Source organism: Manacus vitellinus, unplaced genomic scaffold (genome assembly GCF_001715985.3).
Source record: "Manacus vitellinus isolate BGI_N305 unplaced genomic scaffold, ASM171598v3 scaffold_1_pilon, whole genome shotgun sequence".
In the NCBI taxonomy this organism is placed as follows: Eukaryota; Metazoa; Chordata; class Aves; order Passeriformes; family Pipridae; genus Manacus; species Manacus vitellinus.
The window spans coordinates 7223447-7235837 of record NW_021939396.1 but is presented as its reverse complement, the minus strand read 5'-3'; positions in this window follow the sequence as shown (position 1 = coordinate 7235837).

Genomic DNA, 12391 nt, shown 5'->3' with positions numbered 1-12391 from the left:
ACACACACTAATTTACTCCTTGGGCGTATTTTTGGTTTCTTTTCATATTCTTCTCAACAGAAAGCAGTTAATTCCAAGCTTGGACTGCTTTTTGGAAGGGCTGCTTTTTTGAATGTCCTGTTTGTCTATATAGTTAAAATATATTGTGTCTACATCATGTTTAGACTTGGAGGTGTTTTCTTTTTTAATCACTACTATTTGTATCTGAAACTCACTGTTCCACAAGCATTTGATGCATAAACTTTGTGCATTGGTGAATATTTTATAAGTGAGTGCTTGATTATAGTTAGTACACACACAAAGGTATATATACAGCTTTTTCTCTTCCCCTCCCTGTTGGTCCTCGAATTTCCCACCTCACCCCAAGCCCTGTCTCAATTGCCAGGTTTCAGATTCTACAAAATGAGTAGAGCAACAAGATTACTTGCTGTGCAGTAGTTTTGTGCAACCCACAAAGGGAAGGAAATGAAAAATTACAATACTAGACACCACCCATCTTTCTACTCTTCTCCCAGGCTTACTCTACTTTTGATGCACCATATTACGTTGGGTCTGACAGTCCAAGAGGGGTGAGGCTGAGGCAGCAACATGCTCCTTGGGAAAGGCCCAACAGGGAGTCCCTTCCTCTTTAGTCCTTAATTCAGGTTCCCACCTGACTTTGTGCCCCTGGATTCCTCTAGGCTGATGGCTGCTGGAATGGGAACAGCTGGGGCAGGGCATTCTTTGGGCTCCCCCTCACACTGTTGTCTCTCTGAGCTCCTCTGTGGGTGTGCAGATGAGCTTTTAGCACATATTACACCATAACTCTGCCATCTCAGCAACCCACTGCAACTCAATGCAGTGCACTATTAAGCTAAACACACAATTTTCAGGAAGGGTATTTTCCTGGTAGAGTTAATTGAGTGGCTGTGGTGGAGGGAGTAGAATGCTTATTGATTGAATGCAACTGAAAGTAATGTGATGCTTCTGTAGCTCTCTTTGAACCTCCTGGAAACCTCACAGCCTTTAGCTTTTCCACCAGCTTCAGTGATCAAATCAGGCCATTTGTCCCATATCACAGAGCTGTGCCAATACTTTTATATAGTATTCAACAAATAAAAAATATTCTGAAATATCTGAAATTTAATTGAAAAAATTAAAAAAAAAATCCCCAAAAAACGGCAGGGGAAGGGCTGACCATGAGAACCTCGGAGCAGCAACACTGGGTCAAAATGAAACTGTCCTTGCCTGCAGTCTTGCTGCATGGAAAATTAAGACCCATTTCCATACACTTTCATGAATGATAACATTTTAAGCCAAGTGCATTCCTTTATGCGGCATTCCTTTAAACTTAGCAATGTTTGAGGTACCCTGGTAATTTAAAAAAAAAAAATCTCACAAACCTAGACATTTAATTTCAATTTTAAGAGAAGGCTGATCCTGCATTAAGTTAGCATTACACTGTAAGTTAGAGAACTGACACATCATATATGATTTTAATAATCTTATCAGGTCAGCTGTATGAACAAAGATTAATTTGCTTTAATGAGGAACAAAGTAATTTTTAATGTTATCGGATGGCAACCCCATCATACTCTATCAGAGACTTTCTTAGATTCAGGCTTGATTTCTTTTCCCTCCAAAATTAATTAATTTAGCTTAATTATTCCTGCAAAACAGGTAACAAAGGGCATTTTTTTGTTTGCATGGTGGAGTTCAATGCATAGACCTGTAAAACTTGGAATTAGCTCTGAGTGTGCTGATACGTCCATGCTGCTTGGATCTCAACAAGAGCTTACCTGCAATAATGCTGTGTCAGCTACCTCTGTGGTATACTATGCACACAGATAGACAAAAAGTGTTTAGAAAAGATCTAAATCAAGTGAACCTGCAATGTACAATGATATTTCTCTGTACAAAGCCATGACCAGTCTGTGTTGTATCTCACTGCTCTTTGATTATATGGTAGCAGAGGGAAATTTCCTCGGTATTTAACTTGTTGTAGACATGGCAAAATGCCACATCATGAGCAGTGTAATAGTAGATACGGGGAAAATAAAAGAAGTGCTTCCATTAGAGTCTGCAGCTCCCTGACCTTGCATCTGAAAATACTGCTTGCTTTGAAACTTTTATCAGAGAAAGAAAATAAAAGGAAGAGGCTCAAATCCATCAGCCAAAGCAGAATTTAGGCAAGGTTTCTAATAGAACTCAGGTGGGTCCTCATTAGAGTTCTTCATAAATTTCCTCACAAGGAGAACTGACTTTACTGAACAAGAAGGTAGGAACACTAAGAAAACACTAAGATAAGCAACAAATCTGTACTAAAAGCTGTCTGACTTATTTTTATTAAGGATGAAAAAAAGTTCATGAATCAGCACACTGCCCTGTCTGCAGTGACTAGAAGCATCAGGACAGAGTCAGCTCCTGGCCAATCGTTCTCCAGCAGCACCTTATTTGCAGAGAATAGAAACATTAATGCACTGATCGCTGGTCTGAGTAGAGAATGAGTGGGAAGAGGTTTGATGTGGCAGGTGTGAATGGTGTGTGGCTTGTTCCTAAGCTAGCAGGTCATCAAGCTTCCAGCACAAATCTACATGACACATTTTAAGACACCCAGACTGAGAGGGAAAGGACAAAGACTAAAGCAGATAGGACAGGATGGGAAGATTGCTTATTCTCAGCTCTAAAGGGTGTAAAAGATCGTGTCCAAACACATCACTGTGTGGTCAACCCAGGAAGAACTCATAAGACATGGTGAAGACTTGATTGCCCATGTTCCTTGTCTTCCATGTCACTGTGGTTAATGCTGGACAGACCACCTACATAGCAGCACCTTGGGGGCTGAAAGCTGAACAGGCCACTTAGATACATGCAGCTTTAGGGACCTTCTAGGTGCTCTAACTAGACATGTAAAATCTCAGTCTTTGGTTGGGAGTTTCCTTGTGATTTTTTGAGTCTCAAAATGAAAATTAATATTCCTCTGGAGATGGTGCTGCACTGCTGCTCACTGTACCTGAGAACCTGTGCAGTCTCTGTGACAGTCCTGATGTGATCTACATGGACCAGAGGGTCTTGTACCAATGTACTGCGAAGGCTTTTGGCCAACATATGACTATAAAGGATCACAGCATGCTTTATATATATTGAAAACCTATAGTTGAGAGGTGTTGGTACCACTCATTCCTGAGACAACAGTACTGGCAAAATACTGATCATACTGATGTCATGGTCATTTCGATAGTAAATCAAGCTGAGTGAGGCACCAATGAAGACATAACAACTGACAGTGATACTCGAATAACATTCTTTAAAATGCCTGTCTTTACACAGTGCCCTTATCAGTTGTGTCTCTGTAAATAACCACTGTAGTCTGACAGTGACTGAGTTCCTTTCTGCCTGTCTACCAGTACTTAAACGAAGTCTAAATTTGTGAAATTTGTGCTGAGAATCCACAGGCCTTTCTTGGAACTGTTTGCAATTTTTCTAGCCATGCCTGTGCCATATTTGCATTTTCACCTGGATTCAAACTGATGTCTTGGACTAATTCAATGTCTAGGGAGAGGCAAAGGCACAGGGAGCCTTGGTATCCAGAGGAGGATCACGACACACTAGAGGCAGAGTGGTTTTACAGCTTGGATGCTCTCCAGCATTGCATAAAGATCAAGGATTTGAACATGGCCTACAAGGCAATTAAGGACAGAGAGCAGAACTCCGATAGCCTTCCAGGAACCTGCCCATGTGATGCCAGCACAGACACAATGGCCAAGTATCAAGAAACAAGTGACTCCTGCCATGAACATGTGCTCTCATGAACAAATGCTTTGCAAGCATTTTACTGGCAGGGTTGGGCACTAAGGGCTAATCTCAAAATCAACCACTACCCTTCAGCCCCTGAGGACATCCCAGTTTCCACAGGACCACAAAGAACACAGGAAAATATCACATTAGTTTTACAAAGTGATTGGTATTGCCTGCTGGCAGATGTGATTAATACTTTTTCATTCTCACTCCTGGACTCCACCAGTCTGGACATGTGAGTTTGGGAGTTCTGTTTTCCTTCAGTCCAAGTTGCAAAGTCTCTCTACGCATTAACACTGTCTATCTGACTACAAGCCCATCCTTGCCAGACTACAGGGTTTGCAGTGCTTTCCCCGTACAGGACTCCCCAATATCATTATGATGCTGATAAACATCCCATTGCTGAGTGCTCAGACAGTGCCTCCAACTCAGCTGTCGTCTTGGCAGGACAGTCCTTACCCACCCTGAGGTCTGCTCTCAGAAATGGTAAACCATGAAAAACACACCACTGAGATATGTTTGTGAGCCAAGGGCACTGTTGATCCACCATAAAGTATATGCTGAATTTCAATCTCACAGGGAAATAATCTAGGAAATCAGTGCATAGAGCAGGTATGATTAGTATAGCTTTTGTTCAGCACTGCTGTCATCAAGGCTTTGAAAGAAAAGTCAGTAAAATATTTACTGATGTGTTCCAATCTACAGAATCTACCCTAAAAACAAAACACAATCCAAGACAGATGGCTGCAATATGTAAGGCAGAAGTAAGTGATGCATTGCACAGCAATGTTTGTAAGGCAAAAGCACAATTACATCTCAAGAGGTCTAACATTCATTGCAAAACAGTATTCATAGCACAGCAAATGTTGAGTGTGCCCCCAAGAAATATCAAGTGATACACAGAAAGTGGTTTAACGAGGCTTCAACGTGACACAGCAAAGCTGCCTGCATCCAAAACAGGTATCTGCTCCCTTCCAACCATGCAGAGCATCAGGGTGAGCAGCTCACTCTGGTGAGCAGCAACCTCTGCCTCAAGGATTCCCTTTAACCCCATCAAATGTAAATGTTTGCTCTTTCTTCTCTTTCTTTGCATGGATTTGGGACTCTTTCACTAATGTTGGAACTCTGATAAATGCAATTTCATTACCAACCCGGCTTTAGCAGGTTTCATTCCTTAGCATCCTCACCTTACTGTACTTCACCCTTAAAATACTGCCAGTAGGAAACCTTTCTTCTAGTTCACAGGTTCATGTCACCTCTCCAGCATGCAGTGAAATGCAGCCAACAGCCAGTTCTCTGAGAGAAATCATTTATTGAGTTAAAGGCACTCTGCAAAGAACCAGTGAGCAACTGAGTAAAAAATGTTCAGTTTCAGTATCTTTCAAAACTGGAAAAAAATGGGGTTTGTATCCCAAACCGGTGTGGTTACTATTTTGTTTGGTGTCCATAGCAATGGGTGGAAACTACTTTCTTTTCCCATACAAGGCCAGATGCTACAAAACTCATCCACTTTAGGGTATTTCCCAGCTTCTGGAAAATTTAGGGCTTTAAGAGGGAAAGATAAGTGTTTGGTGAGATAGTGGAAACCTTCACAAAGGAGGGAGGAATTTCTGGAGGGGAAGGAGTTTCTTGGATGAAAGAAGAAGGGCAGAGAAACTGAAGAGGAGGACACAACAACTTGTTGTCAGACATGGTGTTGAAGTAGACCAAGGAAGTGGCAGGAAAAGGAGAGATGATGATGGAGCAGAGCCAGGTCATGACCAAGCTGCTTCCAGAGATGGATAGAGCAGGGCAGAGGTGCTGCTGCACGTTTGCTAAACTGAGACTGTGCAGACATCATTTGAATACAAGCACCAGCAGTCATCTTAAATATGTCTTTCTACTATAATAAAGGTAAAAACAACAACTTAGCTTTATTCTGCTGTCACCTCATGATTGCAATATTTGACATTTAAATTGGCTCCTTTAAGGACTAACACAATCGCCCACGAGAAAAAATAAATGGCAAAATAAATAAACTGATGTCTGGGTTTCTCACCAGGTGTTTAATTGTGCTCCCAGACCTTTCCTGAACCCTTCCAGTTTTCGGATGGCTTTTCTGAACAGTAAGTTATTTTAATAACAACATACTAGTGCCAAGCGCAGCGATAATGTCACCTCTCTACTCCTACTCTGTGCTTCCGTGTGCATGTGCTTTGCAAAGACTGCATTAGTCTTTTCAGCATCAACAGCATATCATGAGCTCATGCTCAGCTGATTATGAAATCCTCTCTTCCCCCTCCAAGTCTCAGTGAGTCACTGACTGGCAAGATAAAATCTCCTATCCAGTTTGGTTTCCAATTTATGGTCTGTATAATATTCATGATGCTAAAGACCTACTTCGTGACAAGATTAAACACTATAGAAGCAGTGAAATCTCTTTTCCTGCACCTCTCCCTTGTCATGTTTTGGTGTCTGAAGGAAAAGAAGGACCAAGTCTTTCCATCATGGTGAGGTCGACACCATTGCTCTCCCCTGTCCAGTTGAGTATTTTAACAGGAAAGGTTGGGATAATGTGATGAGATATTTCTCTCTCTCTGTCAAGCTTGAAGTATGGTGGAAGTTTCAGGAAAAAGTGAGGAAGGATAAAATGGAAGGCAGACAGGCAATTCAACCCTGTTTTCCTACGAGACAAACTAAATGTCAGATATGTTTTTGTGCTACAAGAATAAAAAAAGGTCTTGGCCAAAGTTGCTGCTTTACGGTGGAACAGTGTAGCTGAAATTGGGTCCTGGACCATGGACAGTGGTGGGGAGGCACTGGGATGGGCAAGTCAGGGCCACCAGAGGCTGTGGGTGCCTGCAGGGGGCCACCAGAGCAGGGGTGCCATATATGAAATGGTAGCAAGGAAACGGGTACACTGGCTGGGGCTCCTTGTTTTCCTAAATGTTCTGATAATAGTGCAATGAAATGCTACCCTGTACTGCTGGACCACAAGTGGACTTCTGTTGTTCTGAAGACAGCGTGGTAGAAGTCACACATAGCACCCTACATTGGGTGTCCCTTCCTCTGAGTCCTTAATTTGGTTCCCACCTGCCATTTTGCCCCTGTGCTCCTCAGAGATCAAGGAAATGGGATTTTGATGTCCTGATTGCCCCCGGGAGTTGCCAGGGCAGGGGATTATATGGGCTCACCCTCCTGTGCCCTTCTGTGAGTGTGCAGATGTCCATATTACCAAATACCTGGGGCTTGCTGTGCCTTTGTAATCTTCTGGCAGCTCTGCCTCCCTTTCCCAACTCCCTCAGCAGTGAGACGTCACACACTGCTCTGAGCCCTTCTCATGCCACAGGATAACCCAGACAGCTGCTGGCAGTCAAGAGCATGACTCAATCACCCCACATACCCAGCCCCATCCTCACTGCCTCTGCCACCTCTCTCTCTCTTTGGACAGAAGCACCGTCACTTTTCTAAAGGTATCCTGATACCACACATTCCTTGCCACTCAGAGAGATCTCATTCCCTGCACAACAGCCTTCACCATCCTGTAACAATCCCCTCTAAACAAAAGCCTGCATCAAAACTACACTCAGGGCAGCAAGAACTGAAGAATTCAAATGAATGCAATGGCAACTTCTTTACTGAAAAAAAGGAAAACAACTTCTCACTTCCTCTCCTTTTTTTGTTTTCTTATTTTGTTTGCTGTGTTTTTCTTCAAGCCGCTTTCTTCCTTCAGTCTCTCCTGTTTGCCACCACCTTCCAGAAAATTATAACAGGAGAAAATCAAAGGAAGAAAAAGAAATACCATAGCAAATACTTTAAAATATCCTACTGAACAGTCTGCTTATAAAGATTCTTCAAGTGGGAGGCAGCCTTATAGGGATTAAATGAAGCAGATGGGTTGACCTCGAACAGCAGCCAAACACCCACACAGCCACTTGCTCACTCCCCCAGCAGTGGCATAGGGGAGAAAATAGAAGGAACACAAGTGGGAATCATAGAGTCCTTAAGGTTGGAAAAGACCTCTAAGATAATCAAGTCCAACCATCATCTGAGTGCTGCTGTGTTCACCACTAAACCATGTCCCCAGCTGCCACATCCACATGTTTTTCTGAACACTTTCAGGGATGGGGATTCCACCACTTCCCTGAGCAGCCTGTTCCAATGCCTGACCACCCTTCCTATGAAAAAATTTTCCCTGATATCCAATCTAAATGTCCCCTGGTGGAACTTGAGGAAATTTCCTCTTGTCCTGCCATTTTGTACCTGGGAGAAGAGATCTAACCCCCCCTTGCTACAAACTCCTTTCAGAGAGTTGTAGAGAGTGAGAAGGTCCCCCCTGAGCCTTCTTTTCTCCAGGGTAAACACCTCCAGCTCCCTCAGCTGCTTCTCATCAGACTTGTGCTCCAGACCCTCCCCCAGCTCTGTTGCGCTTCTCTGGACATGCTCCAGCAACTCAATGTCCTTTTTGTAGTGAGGGACCCAGAACTGAACACAGAATTCAAGGTGTGGCTTCTCCAGTGCCAAGTACAGGGTGACGATCACTGCCCTGGTCCTGCTGGCTAAACTATTGCTGATCCAGGCCAGGATGCCATTGGCCTTCTTAGCCACCTGGGCACACACTGGCTCATGTTCAGCTGCTGTCAACCAGCACCCCCAGGAATGTTTGTAGTTCCAGATAAGGACAGCAATGAATAAAGGAAAGCAAAAAAATAAAAAATCTAAGCAAAACAACCCAACCCAAAAAACCCCTAAGCAATGCATAGGCAATCACTCACCACTTCCCACCAGCAGACCTACACCCAGACGGCCTCCCAGCAACAGTCACCTTGGAAGACTAAAGCCCCACCATACTTCTTCCTCTGCCACAGCTTTTCTCGCTGAGGTCAATGGAATGGCATGGAATATGCCTTTGGCCAATTTGGGTCAACTGTCCTGGTTCTGCCCCCTCCCTTTCTCTTGTCCAGCCCCCATCTACTTGCTGGGGAAGACAAGTGAAAAAAAAAAATGCAAGCCTTGATTCTGTGCAAGTATTATTCAGCAATAGTTGATAACACTAGTGTGTTATCAACACTGTTTTAGCTACAAATCCCAAACATGGCAGCACATGGGCAGCAACAAAGAAAGTTAACTCCATCCCAGTCAGACCCAGTACAGTCTCCACCCACTGCTCCACACCATTACCACCATACTCACGTCCTACATTCTCAGTCATCACCAGCAACCACAACTGCCCTTCTGGTCCTTTGACATACGCACAGACGTCATTCCCTTAGTCTGTGGGACATCTCCCAAATGTCCATACAAGTCTAGTCAATCAATTTGGTCCATGACTTGTAGGAAGCTGCTGTGTGGAGCACATCAGATGGTTTCACACAACACAACGGGATCCACTGGCAAATAGAGCATATTGCCTTTCACCTTCTGTTATTTATTATACTTTTGGGCTTGAGCCACCTCTCAGATGATGCTCTGAAATCTCTGCCTCCTGGCCCAACAGTGATCTCTTCCAGCATTCAAGCTGTAGCACACATATAACATAGGAATGCCAAAAATAATGTTTCGCCATTGTTTCTGCCTGTCAAAAAACTTCCTACCAAAAATTCTCTGTCAGCTTTCTACCAGAAGTTCTCACCAGAGCTTCCTGCTGGAGTTTTCCTGCCAAAAGATCCTGCTATTGTTTATGGTTATCATATCTCCTCGAACATCTGAATAGGGCTACGTGCCAAGAAACCACACACAACCTCCTTTGAACACTATAAAAGTTGAGGAAAAATTTGGGAAAAATCAAGGGGACAGCAAAGGGAGAGAGAGAACCAGTTACCCTAGCTGAGAATCTCTCCCAAGCCCCCCTCACCTTTCTTCTGCCACTGTATGCTGCCTAGCTGTCACGGGAGACTGGAATTCTGCCAGCCTGGAGAGGACTGAGAACCACTGTGTGACATACGTGAGTTATATTTTATTTCTCCACCCTGACCATATTTTTGAAGGCTGAAAGGTGCGTCTGAACTGCAACCCCTGCACAGCCTGGGACATGGCTCTTGGCATGAGCAGCAAAACCACTCATCCTAGCTGCATTCCAGAGAACTAAAGCTGTTAAGACACCACCCCCCACCCCCCCCCAACACCAGCTCCGTGGAGAGGTAGTTTTTGGTGGTATCTTTTCTCTGCTTCTAGAAGTAATCTTAGCATTTTCCAACCTTTTCTTATTTTTTCATCTTTCTCTTTGCATCTCTTAGCAATTAATAAAATCAGTTTTGGTATCAACAGATAATTTGTGTGAGTTTTAATTTTGCTCCAGGGTATATACGGATCTGAAATTCTTTCTGCAACATTTAAGCAGATTGTAACACAAGGGCACTGGGGTTTCCTCATTTGAGCCAGCTGTGTGATCAATCCTACCCTCTTACTCAATGTAGCTTTCGTTGCATGATGTGTAGAGGCGACCCTTCCTGTGAACATCTAGTGCAGCACAAGCACCTCGAACCCTTGATACCCCCAGCTCCAGAACCTCAGCGGTCAACCTTGGGTCTTTCCAGGTATTTTCTGCCAGAGGCTCGAGGTGAACAGAGCATGTTTCTTACAGCTGATACTTTTTGGACAGGCCCAAGGGCTACCACACAAACCATCCTGCTGCTGTTTAGGAACTGTGGTGGGTTCACCTTGTCCAGACACCAGGTGCCCACCAAAGCTGCTCTGTCACTTCCCTCCTCAGCTGGACAGGGGAGAGAAAATGTAACAAAAGTCTCCTAGGTCAAGATAAGGACAGGGAGAGATCACTCACCAGTTACCCTCAGGGGCAAAACACTATCACTGATGGGCTCTGTTGTTGCTGATGGCAGGTCCAACTCAGAGCTGGTAGGGATTGGCTCTGTTGGACATGGAGGAAGTTTCTGTCAATCTCCCACAGAAGCCGCCCCCCTGGCCCCCAACTACCAAAATCTTGCCACACAAACAATACATTTGAAACAGTTCTTTAAGGTCACTCAATGGAGAGGACTCACAAAGTGACTGTGACCCAGAATACGCAGTTTCCAGAGATGCACTATGCCTAGGAAAACTTTTTTATTAGCTGGTGGAAACTCGACATTTATCTTACTGATCACATCCATGGGGATATGATAATGCTGATCTTGCTATTACAAGCTTGGAAACATCTGTCCTGGAGAAGAAGAGAATGTCTCCATGAGACGGTTCCCTGAACACTGGGATGGCAGCAATGCAGGGGCCGAACGCCAGACTTGGCTCTCGGTCATTGCCTTTATCACAGGTCTCCCAGGCAGAGCAGAACACAGTGATAAGCAGCACAACAAACAGCAAGAGCTGACAGCAGCCATGCAGAAGCTTTGGAGCTTAATGTGCAGCAAGAGAGGGAACAAATAATTCAGCATTGGGACCAGCAACAGCAAGTAGCAGCTTAACAGCTGTGAAAAACAGACAGACCAGTCACCACAACTCTGGGTGCCACAGGGACGGCAGTGGGGTGGTTCCACCAGCATCCAAGTGCCCACGCAGCTGCTCACTCACCCCTGCTCACAGAGGGATGTGGGGAAACTGAAATGAATAAGTGTCCTTCTCACAGAATCATAGAATGGCTTATGTTGGAAGGGACCACAGTGGGTCATCTTAACCAACCTGCCTGCTTAAGCAGCACCATCCTAGAGCACATGGCACAGGATTGTGTACAGACAGTTCTTGAATATCGCCAATGAGGGAGACTCCACAAACTCTCTAGGCAACCTGTTCCAGTGCTCAGTCACTGCACAGTAAAGTTCTTACTCATATTCAGGTGGAACTTCCTGTGCATGAGTTTCTGCCTGTTGCTTCTTGTCCTATTGCTCAGCACCACCAGGAAGAGCCTGATTCCATCATCTTGCCACCCTCCCTTCAGATAGTCATAGACATTGATGAGGTGCCCTCTCAGTCATCTCTTCTCAAGACTGAACAGCCCCAGCTCCCTCAGCCTTTCCTTGTAGGAGAGATGCTCCAGTCCCTTCACCATTTTTCTTGCCCTCCACTCTCCCCTATTGCTAAGACAGAGGCTGACAGTCGGTGACGGCATTGGGGAAAGCAGCAACACTGATAGTGTCCCCATCGCAGGGTGTCTCCAACCCAGTGTCCCCCGGGTGGTGTTCCCAGCCCAGTGTGCCTACTGCAGTGTCCCCAGCAGTGTGTCCCCATGGCAGCCCTGAGTCCCTGGCCCAGTGTCCCCAAGGCAGTATCCCCAGCCTGGTGTCCCCAGTGCAGGGTATCCCCAGGGCAGCCCAGTGTGTCCCTGTCACAGTGACCCCATCCCCGGCACACATTTCCCAGAGCAGTGTTCCTGCCCCAGTGCCCCCCAAGCAGCCGGTGTTCCTGTCACAGTGTCCTCATCCCCGGCATAGGGTCCCTATCCCAGTGTGTGCCCAGCCCAGTGTGCCCATGGCAGTATCCCCAGTGCAGTGTCCCCAGGTTTGTCTCCACTCCAGTGTGTCCCCAGGGCAGCCCGGTGTCCCTGGCACAGTGTTCCCAGAGCACTGTCCTCAGAGCAGTATTCCCCGTCCCAGTGTCCCCCACAGTGTATCCCCAGGGCAGCCTCATCCTGGCACAGTGTCCCCATCCCAGTGTATCCCCATAGCAGCCCAGTGTCCCTAAGGCA